At 34.2% G+C, this 24050-nt stretch overlaps 1 long non-coding RNA gene across 2 annotated transcripts in view; it reads left to right on the plus strand.

Annotated features, from left to right (window-relative positions):
* Positions 1–20332, plus strand: part of LOC118192248 (uncharacterized) — a 134940-nt gene extending 114608 nt beyond the window's left edge. For both annotated transcript variants that reach the window (XR_015043867.1, XR_004758738.2), the window contains exons 2-3: positions 16147–16256; positions 20170–20332. This is a non-coding gene — a long non-coding RNA (uncharacterized LOC118192248). The remainder of the gene's footprint in view (positions 1–16146; positions 16257–20169) is intronic.
* The last annotated feature ends 3718 nt before the right edge of the window (positions 20333–24050 follow it).

The raw sequence follows: 24050 nt of genomic DNA on the forward strand, positions 1-24050 counted from the left end.
ATAGATTTCTCTTATCGATCAGAATCAGCTTTGTTTCGTGAATCAAAAAATAAGTCCAGGTACTGGAAAAAAAAAGACATAAAATTCCTCTTTCGCTCTAACTTTTATTCAAGATTTAAAGAATTTCATACCTCACTGGACTCAGTGCAAACAAAAGCGGAACTTTCAATGGCTAGATGAAACTTAAGGGAGAAAAATATCTTTCTACAAGCAGCTTTTTCCATATCTATGTAAATTCTGGAACATTTCCGGTTTTAAACGGAAACGTTGTAAAAATACCCGACGTTATTTTCTCCACTTTTATCCCTTTCTTAGAAGATAATTTACGAACGGAAAGGAAAGAATTTCAAAATAGCTTTAATAAATAGAAATATTCAGTTCGGAAAGATTTGTTGGAAGGAGAGCATTTCGTAAATCGCTTTTAATATTCTGAGATGTTATTTATTTTATCAATTTCTGATGTATTATATTTGAAAAGTATTATCTACAAATCGGAATTTGAGACCTTTGTTTATTTTTTTCTTTTATTCATTGATGCTTATGTTTTTTTATGTTTTTTTAAGGCAGTGAATTATGAGAACTGCCTTATTTAGAAATTCTCAGCGTCAGGAAAATACTGTAGAGTCATTAGGAATTTTAAACTAGCAAACACGAAAAATGAGCAATGCCCTCGCTGGGACTCGAACCCGGATCCCTCAAATGCGCGCCGAGTGTGCGACCGTCACACCACGAAGGAATGGAGAAAGCGGGGATAAAATACCTTACATACTCCCCCTTTTCGCCTCTTAGAGCAACTGGGCATTAGGAGATCCGATTGCCAAATCCTGGTGATGAAGAATCGTCATCCAGCACCTTTTCAATTCGGGCGCCACTGTAGAATTATTAAGATTTTAGAAGTAGGAAACGCGAAAGATGAGCAATGCCCTCACCAGGACTCAAACCTCGACCTCTTGAATAGGCGCCGAGTGTGTTATCATTAGATCACGAAGGGATTTTCTTGTGAGAAATGCACGGGTAGCATTCACTAGGACGCAAGGATGTTCTGCAATCATAATAACGGGTGGTTACAATTAAAGTGATCCTAGGTAGTCCTATATAGTGTCTGTTGGACATATTTTCTTGAAACTTTGTATATACGTTGTAAGGATCCTAAGCTTTACTAACGTTTATTTTATTTTAAAACTGTACTATCACTTCTTATTTTCTACTTCCGGACAGAATTAAACGCTTTAACTTATTTATGCAAATTAACTTGCTAACGCCATGTACTTAAGTTGTGGATTTTTGCCAAGCAAGAGAGAGGAAGGAGTTATTGGAAGCAAGCCGCTTGCCACTGTAGTTTTACGAGTTTTCACTCTGTTGCTGGTTACCTTCAAGGCCAGAGGTTTAGCCCTCTTGATAATTGCAGACGTATCGTAGTTTCAGCAGCTCGGCGTACTATATACGTACCTTTCTTTAAATAAAGGCCAGTCTTAGTGCTAGGTATTTGTATACTAATTCAAAGTTAGGTTTTAGTTAGAGTTTTAGTTAGTAGTTTTTATATTCTTACGTTCAGACCACAAGTGGTTGGTCTCTGTATTCCGAAGTTTCGGAAATTCCTGTAAAGTATAGAAAATAAAGGGTTTCGTATACCCTTCCTGCTTGTATTGTCTACTTCACACATTCTTGAACATAGTAGCTTGAGTAAGCTTCCTGCTCCTATTGAGGACCATTCATGTTTCCAAAGCAAGTGAAAAGGAACACTAGTCCTTGGACCACGGGAAAAAGAAAACTAGAAAATAATAATAAAAATAATCTGAAAAGCTGAATAATCTGGCATGAAAGAAACAAAATCTTGAAGGACTCAGTATTTAACGTTACGCCAAAAGTTTTGTTAAGGTTCTACGTACTCCAGCTGAGCTCGCAAATTAACAATCTGTTCTTCGATTCATACTCTGCTAACACAACATTTTTTTGGCACTTTTTTGGCTAACGCAATATTTTGTCCTTTTAGCTTTATTATTAAGCATCGCTTTCTGTACTATAATACTACATAAAATTCAACAGAGAAATCAAAACATTTTAAAAGCAGCGTATGTTTAAATTCCTGATACACTGGTAAATGTTGGCATACATTTTAAATTTTTTTTAGGCCTTTCTCTCAGTTTATTACATAAATGTTCAATAATTTTAGTAAAAAAACTCGCACGTTTTATTTTTGTTATTTTATTATTAACTTTTTTTTGTGTAACTCTATTTTTTTATATATCACGTTCTTCGCTTTTACTCCACGTGTAATTAAAGAAAAAAATCACAAAATATTTAAAAACAGCATAGCTTCAGAATTCCCAATAGAGTGTCATGTACTGCCATGGTTTTTTTTATATAGGTGCCATGCTTGTTTTTTTAGTTGTGGCAAATAACTTGGGAACTACCAATGTCTTGAAAGTCCTAAGTTTTTTTTAAATATTTTTATTAACGCTAGAGGCGCTGTAGGCCTCGAACCTCCCTGATTTGTCGTCGTCACTTTTGTGTTTGTATCATTTTTCAAATAAAGGTATGTTGCATCAAATATTGTGATCATGCATTATTTTTAAATAACCAATATAGCGATTACAAAAAAAAGTATTTGGCAACACATATAAGGTATTTCTAACGCCTTCTTAGCGTGCCTTCGGGGTGTAGTGGTCTGCACGCTGGGCGCGTATTCCAGAGGTCCGTGGTTCGATTCCTGGCGAAGGCGTTGCTCATTTTTCACGACTCCTGCTTTGAAAGATAACCTAATGATTCTACAAATGGCGACCGAGCTAAAAAATGTGGTGGATGACGATTCTCCGACACCAGGATTTGGCGATTTTGTTCCCTAATCCCCAGTCGCCCTTTAAAAGGAGGAGTATATAAGGTATTTATTTCGTCTTCTTAGCGTACCTTCGTGGTGTAGTGGTCTGCATGCTGGGCACGTATTCCAAAGGTCCGTGGTTTGATTCCCGGAGAAAGCGTTGCTCATTTTCCATCGCTACTGCTTTAAAAGATAACCTAGTGACTCTACACACATAGCACTCTATCGGGAATCCTACAGTTATGCTGTTTTTGAATATTTTGCGATTTTGCTGTTGAAATTTATGTAGCGTAGAAAGGAAATGATGTTTGAAAAAGATAGAAAGTTAATAATGGAAAAAAAAAAAAAAAAAAAAAAAAAAAAAAAAAAAAAAAACTCAAGAGTTTAAACGATCGCCGGAAAGAGTTTGTTAAGGTTTTTTAAGCACTCGATAAGCTCACAGTCTACAAATCTGCGTTTACTCCTGCTATCCCTTATTTTTTGTCTTTCTAACTTTATTCTTAAGAATCGTTTTCTTCGCACTGACGCCACATACACTTCAACAACAAAATCACACAATTTTTAGATGCTGTGGAGTGTAGCAGTACATGTTTCGAATTCTCGTTGCTGTATTAAGTGTTGTCATACGTTTCTATGTTTTTATCAGTGTTTCTCAGTTTATCATATGAATATTCAGTTTTCTTAATAAGATGGCTAATAAATATTCTTTTCATCTCTTTATTATCAACATTTTATGTGATAACTGTATTTATTAAATATCACGTTCTTCGCATTTATGCCACATAAAATTCTATTCAACAGCGAAATAACAAAATATTTTAAAACAATGTAACTTTAGAATTTCCGACAGAGAGCCTTGATATAAAAATATTTTATTTTGTACAATGTTGCCACTGTTCGCTTTCAGATTGTTGAATTTTTTAACCAAAAATTGATAAATATATTACAAAATATTAAATAAATAATAAAACAAATTCTAAATTCAACATTAGGCTTCCAAGTGCACATATTCGGGTAGAGCATTATGGTGTACAGAATTCGATGGCTCTAGGTACAGTCATTGTTTTACAATTACAGATTATTCTTTCTTTAATTTCTCTAAAAATAATTCGAGGTCATAATATTTGGTGATATTAATCTGAAACGTTACACACCGTTTATAGTGAACTAACGCAAAATTCCATTTCGAAACTAATTTCCCAGACGATTTTTCCATTTGAGACATTTTTGAGACAACGTTGTGTAAGTCATCTTACTAAGGAAATGGAACACTGATATAATAGTTGACAAAAGAATGAAAAACATTTATGGCAACATGTAACACTGTATCGAAGAGTATAAACACACATTGGGTAAAAATTTGCATTATTTTTATTTTTATTAGCATTAGAATATATGATTGTCAACTTTTACCCGTACAACTTTCTTTTGAAATGAAGCGATGTTGCCACGAAATTTTATCTCCATGTATTATTTTCAAAGAAATAAATTTTGTCTCCGTGTATTATTTTCAAAGATATAAATTTTATCTCCATGTATTATTTTCAAAGAAATAAATTTTATCTCCATGTATTATTTTCAAAGAAATAAATTTTATCTCCATGTATTATTTTCAAAGAAATAAATTTTATCTCCATGTATTATTTTCAAAGAAATAAATTTTATCTCCATGTATTATTTTCAGAGAAATAAATTTTATCTCCATGTATTATTTTCAAAGAAATAAATTTTATCTCCATGTATTATTTTCAAAGAAATAAATTTTATCTCCATGTATTATTTTCAAAGAAATAAATTTTATCTCCATGTATTATTTTCAAAGAAATAAATTTTATCTCCATGTATTATTTTCAAAGAAATAAATTTTATCTCCGTGTATTATTTTCAAAGAAATAAATTCTATCTCCATGTATTATTTTCAAAGAAATAAATTTTATGTCCATGTATTATTTTCAAAGAAATAAATTTTATATCCATGTATTATTTTCAAAGAAATAAATTTTATCTCCGTGCATTATTTTCAGAGAAATAAATTTTATCTCCATGTATTATTTTCAAAGAAATAAATTTTATCTCCATGTATTATTTTCAAAGAAGTAATATAAGGGATATGTAGAAAGGTATGATAGTATAAGGATGCATAATAAAATGTAAGGCGACACTTCACGCAATGTCGCGAACTCTACGATATGTTGTTTTTAAATATTTTGCGATTTAGCTACTGAATTGTGCGAAGAAAGTGATGTTTAATAAAATATAGTTAAAAAGATAAAAAGGTAAATTACATTGCTTACATCATACAAGGCAAACTGACTATTAATAAAATGGAACAAAATGGAAAAATACATGGCCTCACTCTATAGGAAGTTTAAAAAATATGCTACTTTAAAAAAAATTGTGATTTTACAGACGAACATTATTTGGGGTAAGCATGACGAAAGTGATGTTTAATAATTAATTAAAAGGACAAAAATGTTGTGCAAGAGGAATGAGACTGAACGAAAAACAAATTGATGTTTAATCTTCTAATAATTATCATTGTTTTAGAGGAAAAACGAAATAAATTTCACGCTATCTCTCATGCTTTGAATTGGTATACGTTATTTACCTGATTTAGTTGATTTAGTAGGCCCACCAATGGCAGAGCGCTAAAGTCGCTGAACACTCGTAGTTCGGCAGTGCTTTGCTATATTCAAATAGACCAAACCAAACTAAAGCTGATTTAGTTGATTGAGCACATAAGAGCTATTTATCTAAGTTAAAGGACGTCTTGGTGAACGGCTTTTAGAGAAGCTGACTCGTATTCACATTATATATGTGAAAATCCTGAAAAATCCCACATATCCAAGACGTAGCTTTCCTGTAGTTGAATTCGAAGCGAACTACTAGTGCTCGACGGTTTTAAGGACATGACATTCGGCTCTCTTAGCCCCTTTGCCAAGCTGGTGTCCGCCGATAACATCGCGGGCGAAAACGTCGCGGAGACTACAACGCAAGGCGAAAACGTCGTGCTACAAAACATCGTGGGAGAAAACATCGCGAAGAGAAAACATCGCAGTTCTAAAACATCGTGGTACAAAATATCATCGTCGAAAATAAAGCTGTTCAAAAACTTAACAGAGTTTACATTTGAGTCTTTTGTAAAGTAAAATAGAGAAACGTTAACTTTAGTAGAAATCTTAATATCCCCCCCCCCGAGTCGTTTACTGTACTGGTTGAGATCTGTACTCAGACAGTCTCAGCTCTGGGAATAAAAAAGACACAAACCTCTTTCTTATTTAACACCTATCCGAGTGGGTAGCGTAACAACTTGTGTTTGGACGTCTGTTCTTTATACTTCCTCATATTTTGTTGTGCTGATGAGTTTTACAACGTCCTCCTTCCTAAAGCGGGGCTTTCGGCAAGTGAATTTGTTCCAGATTATTCCGAAACTTTAGTCTCTTTCCAAAGTTTGAAAGTATCATTTGATTTATAGAAATGGAAAAAATGGAAACACAAAAGAAATAGGGAACAGTCGCATTTGCGCAGAATATGAGTTAGTGACGTCACGGAAGAGGAAACCTTGTACTATACTAAACATGGATGATAATATAATTTGCTCCAGTTTTCTCCGGAGCTTTTCTGCGAACCCACTCCTTCCGTCTCATTCGGAGTTGAGCACATACGGTGATCAAGTGTTGTCTGATGTATAGCCCACGAAATTTCTAGTGTCAAGAAGCGTACGTTTACGTCTGTCGTTGGCAACAGCCTTTAACACTTTACAGATGCCAGTGCAATTTAGCCTAGCCCCTAATTTTGATGGAGAGTGCCCCGGGGGATGGGTCCGAGTGTCTCCAACTCCTCTACCCTTACCTTCATCTCGAGAGGATTTTCGGCTTTTTGCATATTTAGAGCGCCCCCATGCCGCACGGACACTATACATTTACAAATATCCACATCTTCTCCGGGATTCGAACCCAGGCCCTTCGGCACGACATTCAGCCGACGCTAACCCCTATACCGGTTGGGCGGCTTTATTAATAAATGAATTTTATTATATTGAGCGTATTTACCACGATAAACTTTTATTCTAAGCTGCAAATATCTAAAAATGTTTATTTCCTTTGCATTTAATGCCAGCATACCTTATGTTAATAATTTTAAAGCCGTTTTATACTCATAAAATATCTCGTGTAATGGTACATAGGTTAATTTATACCATAAACATACTCCTACGTAAATCACGTAACTTAATTAGCCACCAGTAATGTATTCAAAGCTCAAAATACTGACGCAGATCAGAGTTACGGATCAAACAGTGTGCTCTGAAATTTCCATATAATTCGTAATAAATTACTGACGTCATTTACTTTAATCATTGCGCATGCTTTTAACAAAATTCAGTATAAGGTAATAGAATAAACACACCTGATTCTCATTGTGCTATGCAATATCAACCTACGTTAGAGCAGTAATTTTCATAAATCAGGATGGGTATCGGAATCGTTTCCCGGATTGACGTTTAAAGGGTGTGTCCCACACGCTAGGGTGTGTTCCCAAATGATCCACGCAAGAGAGTCCTTAATAAAGGCTTATTTGTCGGTTCTCTAGGGTAATAAAGGTATTGTCATGAAGTATTATTATGTCTTAAGTCAGCAAACATAATGATGAAGTATAGCATTTTACACTTATTCTAGGGAATGTTAGTTAATTTAATAACGTTGAAGTTAAAAGCTCTTTATAAATAAATCAGAAAAAGAGTCAGGGCTTTAATAAATGATTTAATTCAAAAATTAAGAATTCAGTAATATTAACACCATTTAGCAAAATCTCTTGAATTTAATTAAAAAAATCGGTACTATTCGGTTTCGAGGGCCGTAAAAAATCGCCAAACTATTATTGTTGCCAATGCTACCAAAAGTAATTGCGGCAACCCTTACTCAAGAAAGGAAGTATAATAGTAAATAACTATCTAAATATTGATGTTTTAATTTAGATGAAAGGTTAATTTCATATAATATTTCGCTACCGAGTTATCGCTAAAGCATAATGTCATCTCGTTGGTTGTTCAAACATAATTTTCTATAATGAATGACGCCTTTTCTTTAAAAATATTCTCGGTAAAGTGCAGAATCGCTCACGTATTTTCTTGCCGCTTTTTACAAGGGTAAAAACAATTGAAATTTTGTCAATTTTCTTTTATGTTTTAAGTGAAAATAGTTCGATGTTTACATAGATAAAGTCAAGGGTGTGCGCAGTGCCATTTTTGTGCAATTCTAGGATTTTTTTTTTAAGTGAAAATAGGTCGATGTGCATATCGATACCGAGTATGTGCAATTCTTAAAAACGCGTCAAGCAGTGGGTGATTCCGCACTTTACCCAAAATTCTATTGCCGATTTTTCGTCATGGGCAATTCCCAAATTGTTAAATCCATAGGATATTAAAAAAGGATTTAAAATCAAAAACGGATTTAAAAATTAAACTAGTATGTCAATGGCGTATTAAGAAATATAAAATTATATACACTTACGCAATCTGAAATCAACGCGTTCGCTAGATGTGGCGCGCTGTTAAATGCGGCGCGTTTGCTAGATTTGGTGCTTTTGCTCATACATTTTCGCTGCAATTTTTTTACGGCCCTCAAAACCGAATAGTACCAAATAAGTTAATAGCATTTCTACTAAAAATTGGCAAACTAAATTCAAAAACCGTAACACTGCCCCGGGGAGTACAGTCCCTGGATAGGAAGCCAAACTTACAACTAAGACATAAATTCAGCAATAAGCGTTACATTACAACAACAACATAAACAATAATTGCAGTTGGAACTTTAAAACAAACCAAAGGCTATCAAATACTAAATACAAATGAAAACTAAGTTCAAGTCAAATCAAATACAAATTTAGAAACAAAAAGGACCATGGTTTTATACTATTTACAATCATATACACTACGTACTATGGCTGTAGTAAGGAGGTGTGTGTGTGTGTGTGTGTGTGTGTGTGTGGTTATGGCAAAGCCTCGAGGGCTATCTGTCTAAGGGGGAGGGATGCCTTCGTGGAGGCCTTTCTAAGGGAAACTGGCTCGTATACACGTTACACATGGGGAAAACCACGAAAACGCCCATGCACCCAGCCCGTTCGCGCGATTCGAACCTCGGACCGAACTACCAGTGCTCAGCGACTTTACCGCTCGGCCGCTGGTAGGCCCCATAGTAAGGAGGTAACCTGTCGTAATAAACGACTTTAGGTTTAGAGTTCGATGACTTACGGATCCAAACCACGACATCGTTCAGCCTGTTTAGGACTGTGTAAGGACACTCCCAAGGTGACCGTAGTTTAAGACAGAGTCCTTTTCTTTGAAAACATTTTATAATGAATGATGCCTTTTCTTTGAAAAAATTCTCGGTAAAGTGCAGAATCGCCAGCTTATTTCTTTGCCATTTTTTACAAGGGTAAAAACAATTGGAATTTTGTCAATTTTCTTTTATGTTTTAAGTGAAAATAGGTCGATGTGTATATAGATAAAGTCAAGGGAGTGCGCAGTGCCATTTTTGTGCAATTCTAGGATTTTTTTTAAGTGAAAATAGGTCGATGTGCACATGGATACCGAGTATGTGCAATTCTTAAAAACGCGCCCCCAAAATTCTATTGCCGACTTTTCGTCATGGGCAATTCCCAAATTGTTAAATCCATGGGATATCAAAAAAGGATTTAAAATCAAAAAAGGGTTTAAAAATTAAACTAGTATTTCAATGGCATCTTAAGAAATATAGAACTATCTAAACTTACGCAATCTGAAATCAGCGCGTACGCGAGATTTGGCGCGCTGTTAAATGGGCGTGTTTGCTAGATTTGGCGCTTTCGCGCATACATTTTCGCTGTAATTTTTTTACTGCCCTCGAAACCGAATAGTACCAAAAAAATCAAGTAAATCTGAAAGTTATTTTGTCATTTATTATAACGAAACCTCTGCCAATTTAAAAAAGCTTTTAACAAGACCTTTCCTTTAAAGAACAATAATCAAGCCTGTGCCAGAATACACCGAACTAAATAAAATGAAAAAATAACAAAGCATCAGCCTTGTGTTTGACGTGGGCTTTTAAGTCGAGACTCTATTCATTTTGAGGGCAAACAGGTAGAGGTTCATCTTCATCATAAGCAGAGAAATCTGCAACGAAGTTGGAACTTGGAACTAGTTGTTATGCTGACATGCAGCTATTATAAAATAGCTCTTTCCAGCTCCTTAAAGAGTCCCCAAAATTCGAAATGACGAAAGTGAGAGTTCTTTAAATGAATTTTCCGTTGAAAATCAGAGAATGCTGCAGCAAAAACTGACTGACTGATGTGATATGACCGAAATATCGTATAGAAATCCAGTTTGCCCGGCTCGATAATAATAATGCCACAAGAATGCATCATAATGAAAACATCTCCTAGTGATGATTTGATGCTTTATTTGCGTATTCTGGTGTTTAGCAGGAATTTATCCTGCTCTTACCAGAGCTTATCACGGAATCCTACTAGTGGCCTCACACGTAACGGCTCTTCGTAATTGTTTCGCCATAAAAATGTGAACACTTGAGATTCATAAAATGAGACACCTTGTCTCTGCAGACTCACTGACGGGTGAGAGGGTCTGCTCATGAAAAATGCAACGGTTTTGTATTTATACCCAATAGTAGTATAACGAGAAAGTATCGCCATCTGTCGGTAGAATTAGAAACGAAAATTGAAAAATTAATTTAATAGAATTCTAAAAGCGTTAGGAAGGAATGGATTGGAAATAAAGTCATTAACGAAGCAAGATAAATATTTGTGAATTTGAAAAGCTTCAACAAAATCCAATTCATCAATGGGAGAAGCTTTGTGGATAATTTTGTATAACATACGAAGTCGAAATTATAATTATATATGCAACATAAGATATCTTTAAAATAAGAACAAATATATGGTTCAGTTTCTTCTATTAGTAAGAGCGCTAAGTAGATATGACTGCCAAATGCTGGTAGTTAAACCCATATTCTAATTCCAGCGAAGGGGCTGTCACGAACCAATTTCTTCGATAAATTTCTTCATGATGATATCCATTTACGATATTAAAGGTCCTAGAAAGGGCCTTAGAAGGTTTAACCATAATCAGTTAACGTACAACTAGAACGAAATCAGAATTATTTAGCATTAAATTGTCATTTTAATCATTTACTCTAAACAGTCAGAATAAACGGAATCCAAAATATTTAGAAAGATTGGCTTAACCAATTCTTTCGCTCAGGACTGAATCTGTGATTAATTCTGTTTCAGGGATCTTATCCACTCGGTCTCCGATTGGCAAATTAGAAATGAACGACAGTACCAAAGATAAGTTTCCAGACGGTAAATAGTTTGGGTGATTTTTAAATCCTTATCCAAGCACGAAATGAGGATAAATTAAAAATACTCTTAGCACTATAAATTTGCTAGAAACAAACCAATGCTTTTGAGTAATATATTTTTTCCTGAAGAGATATTATTTACCTTATGAAACGGACTGAACTTTCTCAAAACAATCGGACTTAACAGTTACGAAATATAAACGTCGTTACATTCTGAAATTGGTCATGATGACAACAATTGCAGTTAGTGCTCATTCATTTACTTTACAAAGGGGAATTTAATTCGTGAAAACGTTTGATTAAAGCAATGTTTTCTTAATCTTTTTATGTTGATTTCAGAAGTAATTTCTTGAAACCGGAAACACATTTAGTATATGATTTGTTAGCGCAAATGAGAATCAGCCTAGAAGCGCTATTATTTTTCTTTTTGGCATTTTGCTTTGGTTCAATATAAAAGTCTGAATCCCTTTTCAAATTGTTGCCACCAAATATTAGAGCCCAGCATTATATTTAAAGACATTAAATAATGAAGAATCTGCATGAATGTACATATGTTTCTCGCATTACACAAAAAACAACGATACCTAGATCTATAAAAGTTTGAATAAGGTAGTCCTCCACTCGAATATGGGCATCTCGAAGCCCAAATTTGGAATTTGGGCTATTATTTATTTCATATTTTGTAAAACGTTAACGAATGTTTGATTAACAAACTCAACTATTTCAAAGCATCCATTAACATTAACATCGTGTGCATCTTCAAAGACGTACATTTTATGCTCGAGGTTTCTTTACATTTCTTACTTGTATTATTTTGGTAGCATAGCAACGCAAAGACGTTACAGTGTCTAATGGTATTTTTATGGAATGTCTTTGGATGACTGTATCTCTTTTCAAATCCCTTTTTAAATCCCTCGGTGAAAAAAACGCCCCTTTGGTCGTAACATAACATCTGAAAGCTTTCAGAACTCTTTTTTGTGTGTGTTTGTTTATGAAAACATATAAAGGAATACATTTTAAATATAAGTGAAGTCCACCTCAAAAACTATTGTGTTTGATTAACAAACAGTTGGACGTTATTTTACGTAAACCAGCTTTACTGTGGTAGATAAAAACCAACAATTTACGAAGAATAAAATTTAAAAATACCTCAGTAACCAGTAATAAATTTTTATTGAAGCATTTTTGATCTATTATCTGAAAACTTCCTTCAGAGCTCCTTTTTTGCGATTGCGTAACAAAACAGTTTTTATAAGACAGTCCATAACATTTAAATCCATGTTCATTCCGCCCAGAACTTCCCTTTATTCGCAACTTTTCCCCTGAAAGACTGCACACTAAGTACTCATTAAAACCTCACTCCTCTTCGCATTTAGAGAGCGATACTAACACCAGCTTTCTCTACAGCACTCTGTCACAGTAAAACGTCACCAGCCTCATATGCGACTGAATGTTGAATCAATGTACACTTTGAAATCTGAAGCCCATTTGCCATTAAAGCCAATTGAGATTTAAACTGTAAAATTAACGTCATTGTAGATCCGCCCGGAAAAGCGCATCTAGGAATGACAGACACTCCAATTTATTTACGTCTGTGCGTTGATCAGTGTTCAGTGCGACCCTTCTCCCAATTGTTCAACCTCTCCCAAGCTCATTATCGCAGTGAATAACAGTTAAGCAACTTGATTCTGTGTTCTTCCTCTCATGCATAATGAACCTGCACGGGTGATAATTTCTGCTGGACTTTTAATAGTCGTTAAATGTAGGTGGCTGGTGACTTAACTTTTCTAGAAGTTATACTCATTATTAGTGGCTTTTAGGGATAGGAGACATCTCTAGAGATGGCATTTAATACCGTGTTTGGGCAGAATTCTCTATTTAGAAGAGGTTCACAAAATAGTCTAATAATACTGACCCTCCGAGAACGGAGATTTAGTAAGAGAAAGAAGGTGGTTAATATAGCAGGATATTCTAAGCGCAAATGCACGCAAAACTCTGCAGAATTAGAGATAATTCGCCGGGTCGTTCATCAGCAGTCTTGTATTGTCTTATTGTTATGCTACAAAGTAAATTATAAAGAATTATTTTGTTATAAATGATTTTAACAAGCAATTTATTTGGCACATATTTATATGGGTATATGAAATTAAACTTTAACTATCGAAATGTTTTGTCACAGGTCACAGATTCTCTGCGCAAGGTACATTTCGCCCGTCACAGACATCCATTCTGTAGTTATTTGGATTTCCATGACCACGTTGAAACAAGATCGGCAACTGTACAATCCTGAAGGTATATAAGGTATCACCAGGCTTTCTTAGATATTTAGCTCTGCCTCAGTTATGATAGAGAACATCCCGGGGGCGGTCTGAAAGACTCCCAACCCTCTTTACTTTGTAAGATTCCAACCTTTGAGTTATTTACTGCTAACTGTGTGGAACTTAAGAAGTGGTATGCGAATAATAGCTTAGTTCAGAGAGATAGAAACGTAAACGTGCGAAGGTTTAATTATCCTTTATTATTCAAAATAAATTTAACAATCGACTCCTTCTTGGAGTTTACAACAAAGCCTCCACTTGTGCGTGAACTCAGGAATACTAAGAAGTAAAACTTAACTAAAAAGATATAGCCGAAGTTATCAAGATTCTAACATAGTTGGACCCTTAACGCTAACTAACGGAGAAGCTATCAAAGGCCTAAAGTACGGCCCAGCATAATAATAGCTTAAGAGAGAGAGAGAGAGAGAATTGCCGAAAAGGCGAAAGTGCGCTGCTTAGACTATCTAGCTCTCTAACGAAGAACTTTAAATACTTGTTCTCCTCATTTGCATTTGACCGCGATTCTGAAAATGCGTTCTGCCGGAAGTTAGCTGAAATTAAGAATGGACAGGAAAGTAACTTTAACTAAAAATTAAATGTTAGGTAACGCAGGATAAACCTTACAACCTTACCACCAACCAATCAAGAAACGTGTAGTCTCCAAGTGTATTTAAAGTGCCTCTTTACCTCACAGACACTATATTTCTATAAATATCCATACAGTAATCCGGGATTCCAACCCGGGCCCATCAGTACAATTGGTAGTGCCATTAACCACTAGTAGGTTAGTCGTTAATCACTAATAAGTACCTTCGCTTATCACCAGGATGCAAATTCATTCCTAAGGTTAAGACAAGAACCCAAACTTAGAGTAACTACATAATTTATTTCCTTCTAGCTAATGGATCCTTTTTTCCGTACATCTTCCTGTTTGGCCTCAGAAAGGACATAAACTATGAGTGTGGGAACCAGGTCATCCAGACCATTACACGCTCCCCAAACACAGCGTTTAATAGCCACAGGCAGCCAGGATTACAGATTCTGTTCAATCTGATTTCAAAATCTACAGAATAACAGTGTTGTTCAGTGGAAACCGAAGGCAGTAATATACTACAGTGCCATAAATTACATTACGGCGCACGAAGACAGCATTCACAAAGTGCATAACTGGTCTCGTAGCTAACGCACGTTAACAATGCCATTTCTAGAGCATAGCTTAGTTTAGAACATCTCATCTTCCGTACAACCTTAACTCTTATTTAACTTGCACAGTCTTTAACCTGGAAGACATATTACAAGCTCTGCAGACTACAGCGGTTTGCACGCTAGGCCTTAAAAAGTGTCTAGTGTTTTTAGTATAATTTTGCATTATTTTATTTAGTTGATGTATTTTATGGTCTATTATTGTTAGTATTAGAGTACGTAATACACAGGTACTATATGCAATGTATGTAGGTAACGTGTCCATATCATATGTAATGGGTAACAGTGATTAGCTTTCTAGTAATGAGGGTTTGCTCCATGCAGATTCTAATATAGTAATTATTCTAATATAGTTAGGTCATAGTGCAAAATTATTATTTTATATTTATGCAGTTAAAGCTCTCTTTCAGATGTTTACAGCGTAACTTTAGTACAAAATTTATTCTGGGACCTATGCAGATTTAGGTATTCGTACTCAAATCTTGTACTGTATCTGAATAAAATTACTTTTCTAATGTACTTAACTTATTAACGCTCACTATTTTACTTATTTTAAGCTGCTTGTTTATAGCTCAGCATATGTCGTTTATTAGAGTTTATGCAATGCATAGTAGTTTTAATCCTAATGTTAACATGTACCGTGAAAGTTTAAATTAGCCCAATAGGATATATGTACATATATAATAGTAGTACTTTAGAAGTATATGCTACATTTCAGGCTTAATTATGTTTTTCATTTTCATTTAACAAGCAAAGGTTTAACTGCTCTTACATTTTTGCACAGATAAAAGAATCTGTTTTTAAAAAATAATTTCTTTTGTACTAATAGCTGTGTACAGGATGTATCAGTACAGCGGTGACAAACTTTCAAGGGAGATAGAGTACACTTAGACTATGGTAAATCACTTAACAATACATGGATGGAAACGCTTTCCTGTCGCGGTGGTGACTACACAAATCACAAGAAAGGAAGAACACGAACAAGGTGAGGAAATATGCTTATTATGCTTAGTACAGCAGAAACCAAGCCAAGAAATAAGAACAAAAACAGACGTCAATCTTTATCAAAGAAGGTGCTCAAAATGACCGGACCATGATGCAGGAACCGTATGTTATACATCTTCCATGCACTGGAGATATGACGCCTGCATCGCAGTCCGGGTCGTAATTTCAAGCACTTCTTTGATAACGATCGTTGTCTGTTTTTTGTTCTCATTTCTTGGTTTCTACTGTATTAAGCACAATAAACATACATGTTTCCTGACCTTGTTCGTGTCCTTCCTTTCTTGTGATTTGTGTCGTCTTTACCCACGACAGGAAAGCATTTCCGACCCTGCATTGCTATGTGATTTCCCATCGTCTAGGTGTACTCTATCTTCCCTGAAAGTTCACCACTGTACTGATACGCCATGTATATTATGTGTATGTATGAGTTTGCGTGCACGTATTTCAGATTATGTACTCTCATCTCTGCATCGCTTCAAGCAACACAAATGATAACTTCCGGAAGAAAACTTGATTTTTTTCTCAAGTTTAGTCTGGTTATAGTGGAATCTGCATCTGGTACGTATTAATATTTTTTTATTGCAAAAGCACTAGCTTTCACATCAGTGTGTATTAATGTATATGTTACCGTGAAAGACCGAAATTGGAGAATGTCGACTTTCACCGGAGAATATCAACATTCATCAAATATGTCGGTGAAAGACCGAATATTTCACTACATTCTTGCATATTCGGACCCTCACCGGTGTATATCGACAATCACAGATATGCTCTGGTGAAAGTCGAAAAGAGAGGTCATAAAGTGCCATAATAGTTTAAGTTGTTGCAATAAATAAGATTTGAATCCCATAATTTAGTAAGTTTTTTATTACTGTTCTTTTATTTTCTTATTTGGAACGTACTGTATAATTAAGTAAGTTTTTAACTTCTATTATTTTCCTTTCTCATTTTGAATGTATTGTGTGTTTTAGGTTCTTATGTTCTTAAGTTCTTATTTCAAGTTTCAAGTGCGTTGATTCGCGACTGAATTACGGAGAAGAAAGTATAATATTGTTATATGTTCAACATTCACTATTAGTACATGGTGAATGTCGACATTGACCGGTGTAAGTCAGAAATAATAGTATTTGGAAAATATTTCGGACATACACCAAGAGACTATGTGAATGTTGACATTCACAGGTGAAAGTCGACATTCTCCAGATTTCGGTGTTTCACCGTAACATATATATGCACAAATAGAGTCGCTCACACATGCATACCATAACCAAGAATTAATTAAATCACAAATTAAATTAAGAAAAGGATCAATCATCCAGTCCTTATTGCACACTTCAAAATTGAAACCAAAACAGTTGAAAAAAACTTAAACAAACAAAATTCAATAGAATAACATAATATCTTTAATGAACCGTAATAAAGTTAATATGAAAAACGTTGTTTAGAATTCCTCAGTCTCTTTTCAATAAGAATCTGAAGAATTTTCAACCGAGCCATTTATCTAAATTTTACATAGACGGTTGTTAATTCTTGAAATAATAATTAAAAGAAAATTTTAAAATGAAAATTGATTTAATTAAAGTTGTTGGATTAAAGTTCTTTAAAAGTGCAAGAAAGTGAAAAAACAAAGAGCTTAATACTCCGAAAATGAAAAGTTCATGATGCTTTAAAGTACATATGACTTTGATAGTAGATTATGTATGTAATTCAAAGGTGCGAATGACATCAATAATTTTAAATAGCTAGCTTCGGAAATGTGATTAGAGAACCGAAGAATAATATCCTTCTCCTTACTGACAGCTGCCCGCCACATAATGTAAAAGTCTTCAATAAGCAAATTAAGTTGTACATTTACAAACAAACATCACAGTCATAATTAAAACATATAATCCAAGATTATATATATATATAAGGGATTATTAGAATGATGGAATAATATTATGGCTGTGAGATGAAAGCTGGTGTTACTGACAGAGGTGCAAACGAATTATCCACGAAAAGTAACCTTCTTGATGCGTAGCTCTTGCTGAATATGTCTTGGAACCGCGTTCCAGAAAAGACAATAAAAGTCTGTTTTGAGCATGATAATCGTTTAATCAATGAAATTGAAAAAGAAATGGCTAATCTTGAGGATATGGTAACAGATAGTTTGGCGACATTTTGGTAAGGCGATAAAGGTTACTAGCTAGGACTTTAGCAATAATCTGAGAAGTACACAGTTCAATCACAGATTATTTTGTCTCAGAGAAATGAGAGATCATGAGACATGTAATGTGTGACATGGAAAATTCCGATCGTGATTTTAGCTAATAAGCACTTAGAAACAATTTCGCTGCTAAAGTGCAGAATCGTCCACTTATTTGTTTGGCGCTTTTTACAAGAGTAAGAAAAATTGGATTTTTGTCAATTGTCTTTGACTTTTTAAGTGAAAATAGGTCGATGTGTACATAGATAAAGTCAAGAGTGTGTGCAATGCCATTTTTGTGCAATTCTGGGATGTTTGTTTAAGTGAAAATAGGTCGACGTGTACATGGATACCGTGTATGTGAAATTCTTAAAAACGCGGGAAGCAGTTTGCGATTCTGCACTTTCTCCCGATTTCGCACCTAATCTTCGTCCTGATTAAGCATTTTTGTTCCATAAAAGTTCTAGTATAAGCATAATTCGGCTAGCAGATTGTTGGAAAAAATGTTGAGTAAAAAAAAAAAAGAACATGCCTTTACTTCGTGAAAACAAAATGGCGTCCAAAACAAAACTAGCAGGTTGCTGTAGCAGCGTTGGTCGCCAAATTTTCGCCAAAAATCGTCAAGTTACCATAATGTAAAGATTCACCAAAGAAATGAATTACGTCTCCAGCTAATTTAAATTGCGAAGAATTTAAGAACTGGATGGATGTTAATGAAAATATTCTAACTACAGCACCACTTTCTGAAACAAATCCAAACACAGCATTAGATGAACTTCCTGAAGAACAGGATGATGAAATTGGTGACTTTTCGCACACGTCCTAAATAAGAAATGCTCTCCGAGTGTTAACATTAAAGGTACAACATCCGTCAAATGATTTCGAGAAACTTTTGAATTTGAATGGTTCAGAAATATACTTTTGCGTCATAATTGCAGACAATCTACAAATAATAATAATTATCCAACAATTAAAGATTATTTCCTATTTAAAATGCTGTGGAAATAAATATTTATATCTTTCTAATTATATTTACATTTAATTAGTTAAATTCCATTGATATTTTCAGGAATATTTCTTTTCATCATTTAATGATATCCAAACAGCAACGGAAAACGTGATTACATTAGGCAGAGCCTACTGTAATTAAAACAAAATGTGGGACGGATGCTGAACAATCCAAAAATTAAATTATTGATTACACATTCATGTTCAATATTGGACCCACCAGCGGCCGAGCGGTAAAATCCCTGAACACTAGTATTTCCGACATGGGTTCGATTCTAGGCGAATGAGATGGCTACATGGACATTTTTGTGGTTTTCTCCATGCATAACGTGTATTCAAGTCAGTTTTCTTTAGAAAGTCCTCCACGAAGGCATCCCTTCCTTAGGCAGATAAGCCCTCACGTACTTTGCGATAATTAAATAAACCATTATAAACCAAACCATGTTCAATATTTTTGACAGGGATTAATCATTAACAGCTAACTCATTATCTTAAGAAGTACAACCGAATGTGGTAATCGAATAAATTTGGGAAGAAGCAGCTGACTAAGAACGGACTAAAATTTATGTTTAAATTTTCAAATTTAATGCAGTATGATTTCCTGTTAAATTTAAAAATAATTAAACGTCGTTAAATATCCTGTTGCTACAGGCTTCCATTACGACGAATTTTTGTTTTTGTAGCCTCCGGAGCGTCGAGGGAAGAAAATCTTCAATTCGTAAACATAGAAATTGCCTATTTTGCAAAATAAACGCCAATGTCAAATGAGATTATTATCCTTATTTTTAAAATTTAAAACCCAACAACAGTTGAGAAGATAAAACTGAAAAATAGTAACTGTTTTCCCGTAATCCAGGCGAATAAGCTGATTATGTAGGTGTTTTCTTTTCACTTGCTTCATATGTAACGGAAATATAAGCTAGTTTCTCTTAAAAAAGGGTCCTATACAAAAGGTATTTCTTCTATTGAGCGAAAAACTCTAGTTTGCTGTCAAAGATATCACTACAGTAGAATTTTTATGCCCAAACAAAGGACTTATTTAGCAGTTATTAAAATAGTTTCATATATATAAGAGAAATGCTGTTTTAATAAAAGATTAAAGTTTGTAATTGAAGCCTTTATTAATATAACTAAAACTTATTGATTCATTAAAAAGTAATTTAGAAAAATAAATGTAAAAGTAACTAATATTACCTGCTTAAAATTTGTGTATCCTTTTCACAAGTTTTTTTAATAGGTATGCTTTTAACTAAGCAATTTATTCTTTTTTTTTTTCAGAATCTCGAGAATGTTCATAAGGAAATGCAGAATTAAGAAAGAAATAATTGTTATGTAAATCAAAATGCTGAAGAAACTAATAATGAGAAACAAGAATTGATGTAATATGAGTAAATTTACAGAACTGTCAATTTGAAATCAATTTTTCTTTAGCTGTGGAATAAAAAATGGTTACAAATCCATTGTCCATTATTGCTGGTTAAATGATCATATTTTCAGCTTCTCTGTAGCCAGAATTATTTAAAATAAATCTTCGATTCGCGAGTTAGATTTCTCAGAAGAGTTTCAGATCCATAAAAATCTGTTGATTTTTGCTAAGCGATGCTCCTATTATTAACCTTTCAAGAAATTATTTTCTGCTTGCTTTTGTCCATGTTTTGATAAATACATGGATTTGTTTTCTATCATTTAGCTAGAACCTTTTCGAGTTCTCTTCCCGTTTTCTCTTCTAAGCGTATATTTCTCCGATGTCGTTTTCATTTTCTCAGCTGTAGTAGAAAAGGAAACTTGTACTTAAGCCTAAATTATATTCTGCAAATTTACTTATGTTACTCTGACTTTAATCCCACTTTTGGTTTCTTTAAAAATTTAATATGAGTTCAGAATTTCTCGAGTTTCGGGAAAATAGTCACTAATTTCAATAGTTTTTATATTTTTCCTTTTCACCAGCTAGAAAATCTTTGATCTTTAAAAATGATGTTAGAATTTCCAAGGATAGAAACTAAATTCCGAAGAAAGATCGTTCTTAAATCATGACATCAAGTATCTTTAACTTTGAGTAAGCTGTTGTTGTTTATCTTAGAGAAAATGTATATCAATCGTCAGAAGATAGTTCACATTATATTTTCTTGCTACTCAAAACTCATAAACATTTATTTCCATTGCATTCGCTTTCCCAAAGGAGATCCAAAATAGCCAAGAACTGTTATGGGTATGGATCTAGGTCCATAAATTCTCATAATGATGTAAAAAATTCTCTCTCTTGCGGAGTTACGTATTTCTCAAACTGGCTCAATCATTATTGTACGATCCGGAAATGGCAAACAAAGAAAAAAAAATCCTAGCTCCGAAAATGTCACAAATACTTCTTTCTTTCTGATTTACAGACGCAGAAATGAAGATAAAACGCAATGTAGAGAGAGAAAGAGAGAAGATAAGAATCAGAAGAAAAGAAATTTCTGATTCCGATTCTGAAATTTCTGAAGAAGAGTTAAAAGGAAAATAACATTGTAAATTATCTTCAATGCTTGAAATTAATATGGATACATACTTTTGTAATTATTATGAATGTTTTAAACAGTGCATATTTTTTAATTTATAAATTATGCTTTCCCAATCATTAAGGTAATATTTGCTGTCTACATGCTATAGTGGTTAGGGGATCCTACTGCGGTACCGAAGGGCCCAAGTTTGAATCCTGAAGAAAGCATGATGTTTTTAAACGTATAGTGTCTTCGCGGCACTCTAAATACACTGCAAGTCGAAAGTCCTCTCATGTGGTTTGGTGGAAGAAGAGAGGGGTGGGAGACCTTCGGACATCCCCCCCAGGATGTTCTCCCTGAAAGTTGGGGAGGAAATAGAAATACAACCTCTTTGACGCTCTGTCAACCATTCTTCTATGAAATTCATGGACAAAACAACCACAGCAAGAACAAGATAATGCTTAATTATTAATGTAATGCAAACAATGTAAATACCTTTTGCATTAATATAATATTACTGTTGGAAACAGTTCTACATTTTTTCGAATCCGAGTCCAGATCCTGAAAGAAAAATTCTTTCATCTCGAAACTCCGAGGCCTTCACTGAAGAATAACAGTAACACCAACGGGAAAAAAAGTCACTTTCATTAACAGTTCTCAATGTTGTTGCTGTCTTGTCCATGTAATTCATGGAGGAATGTTGCTAGAACCTCAAAGAGGTTGGACTTCTGATTTCACCTCAATTTTGAAGAACAGCAGCCCAGGGGGGGGCCTCTCATCCCTCTAAGACTGGTTTTAACAGAGGGTACAACAAGCTTTGATTCTTCCAGGATGATAAACAGCAACGCGCAATTTAACGAGTTTCTAAGTCTCTGTGTCAACAGTTGCCTACCCTTAATCTCTAAATATAGCCATTTAAACTTGGGGGGGGGGAAAGGAAAATCTGCAGGTTTCAGATTTTAAATTACGTCCAAAGGGGCGTTTTTTTAACGTTTTGTGCGTTACCTTTATTTATTAAATATCATGTTCTCTGAACTTAAACTATAAAATAGCAATGTCACAAAATAATTTTAAAATGAGCATATCTCTAGAATTTCCGTTACACAGATCCGCGCGCTGGAGATAAAAAGGTTTCCCCCCCGTACAGTATTTCCATTGCTCGTTTTGAAATCTTTGAGTTTGTTAATAAAAATTTGTTAAAGTTTTACAAAATATGAAATTGATAATAAAATAAATTCAAAATTTAAAATTTGGTCTTCCACATGCCCATATTCGTAGGAGGATTATGTCATTCAAAATTCGATGGCTCTATGTACCGTTGTTTTATCACAAGGCGAGAAATAGACATACATTTATGCAGAATTTTCATTATTTAATTTCTTCAAATATAATGCAGGACTCTAACATTCGGTGGCAACAGTTTTAAAAGTGAAACGGCCATTTATAGTGATTCAAAGCAAAATCGCAAAACGAAAAAAGTAGTCTTTCAAGGATAAAGCCCCTTTGGACTAATTATGCGACTTCTGGTCAAAGTGGGCTGAAAAATAGAAAGTACAGAAGTGAAAAAACAGGGAACTAAATGGTTAACTGATTGATTAACGAAAACATTTTAATTAACAAATTTTACAATATATTCGTGTTATTGTTCACTTGTCTCGCTTGTTTGACAGTAACATCGAAACAACCCCACGAAATTCATGACGGCAAGGAGTGCAATACTGAGCCTGCCGTTGACAATACACTGAGCAGCGCCATACGGATGACAGTACAGCTTTGCTTAGCTCCGCTCACAAATTCGAAGGAGAGCTCCCCGGCGAGAAGGGTCCTAGATTTTCCCACACCTATTCCCTACCATCAAACCACAGTAGAGTACTTTCGACTCGCCATATATTTAGACTACCTCCATGCCGCAAAGACACTATACACTTACAAACATCCATGCCCTCTCCAGGATAAAAACCCAACCCCTTAGGAACTGCATTAGGCTTTCCTAACGAGCATATCGTTTGGGAGGCAAGAGTTTTCAATTAAAGTAAAATTTGGAACCTGTGCTTAATGAAAAAACACATTTAAGACTATAGTGTTTAAACAAATACACTTTTTAGTAAGAATCAAATTCAATTTAGTACGTGAGCTACGTAATTAAATCTCATGAATCTTGAGTTTTATTTTCTCAGCGTAATCAAAAAAAAAAAAAAAAAAAAAAAAAAACTGTTTGTTCAAAAAGCTCAAATTTTTTACATTTTTGCTCAATCATTTTAAATTAAAAGCAGTATAATTAGTTTCCCTTCTTCTGGACAAGAAATTGTTATTTTAAGAACTAACATAAACACGGATTTGCTAAATTTTCTCCAAAAGATTAACAATTTAGCGCGCAGGTTACAGTGAGTTTATATTACTGTTCAAGATGTGTCTAAATTATGACAATCCCGTTTCGCTTCAGTAAATGCTTTTATTGAACTTTAATGATATGAACTTCAGTTATATATATGCATATATAATGATATGCTTATATATAAGTGAAGTCTCAAGTTTCAAATCTTTTCTGTAATTCTATGAAACAAAAAAACAAACAAACAAAAAAAAAAAAAAAAAAAAAAAAAAAATTTCCGAAGAATTTAGTCAGTATTCTATAAGTTGTTTTAAAATGTGCACATTAGATATAACCAGTTTTCAGAT

Source organism: Stegodyphus dumicola, chromosome 11 (assembly GCF_044657685.1).
Source record: "Stegodyphus dumicola isolate Sdum_Otavi_A_Nest chromosome 11, ASM4465768v1".
In the NCBI taxonomy this organism is placed as follows: Eukaryota; Metazoa; Arthropoda; class Arachnida; order Araneae; family Eresidae; genus Stegodyphus; species Stegodyphus dumicola.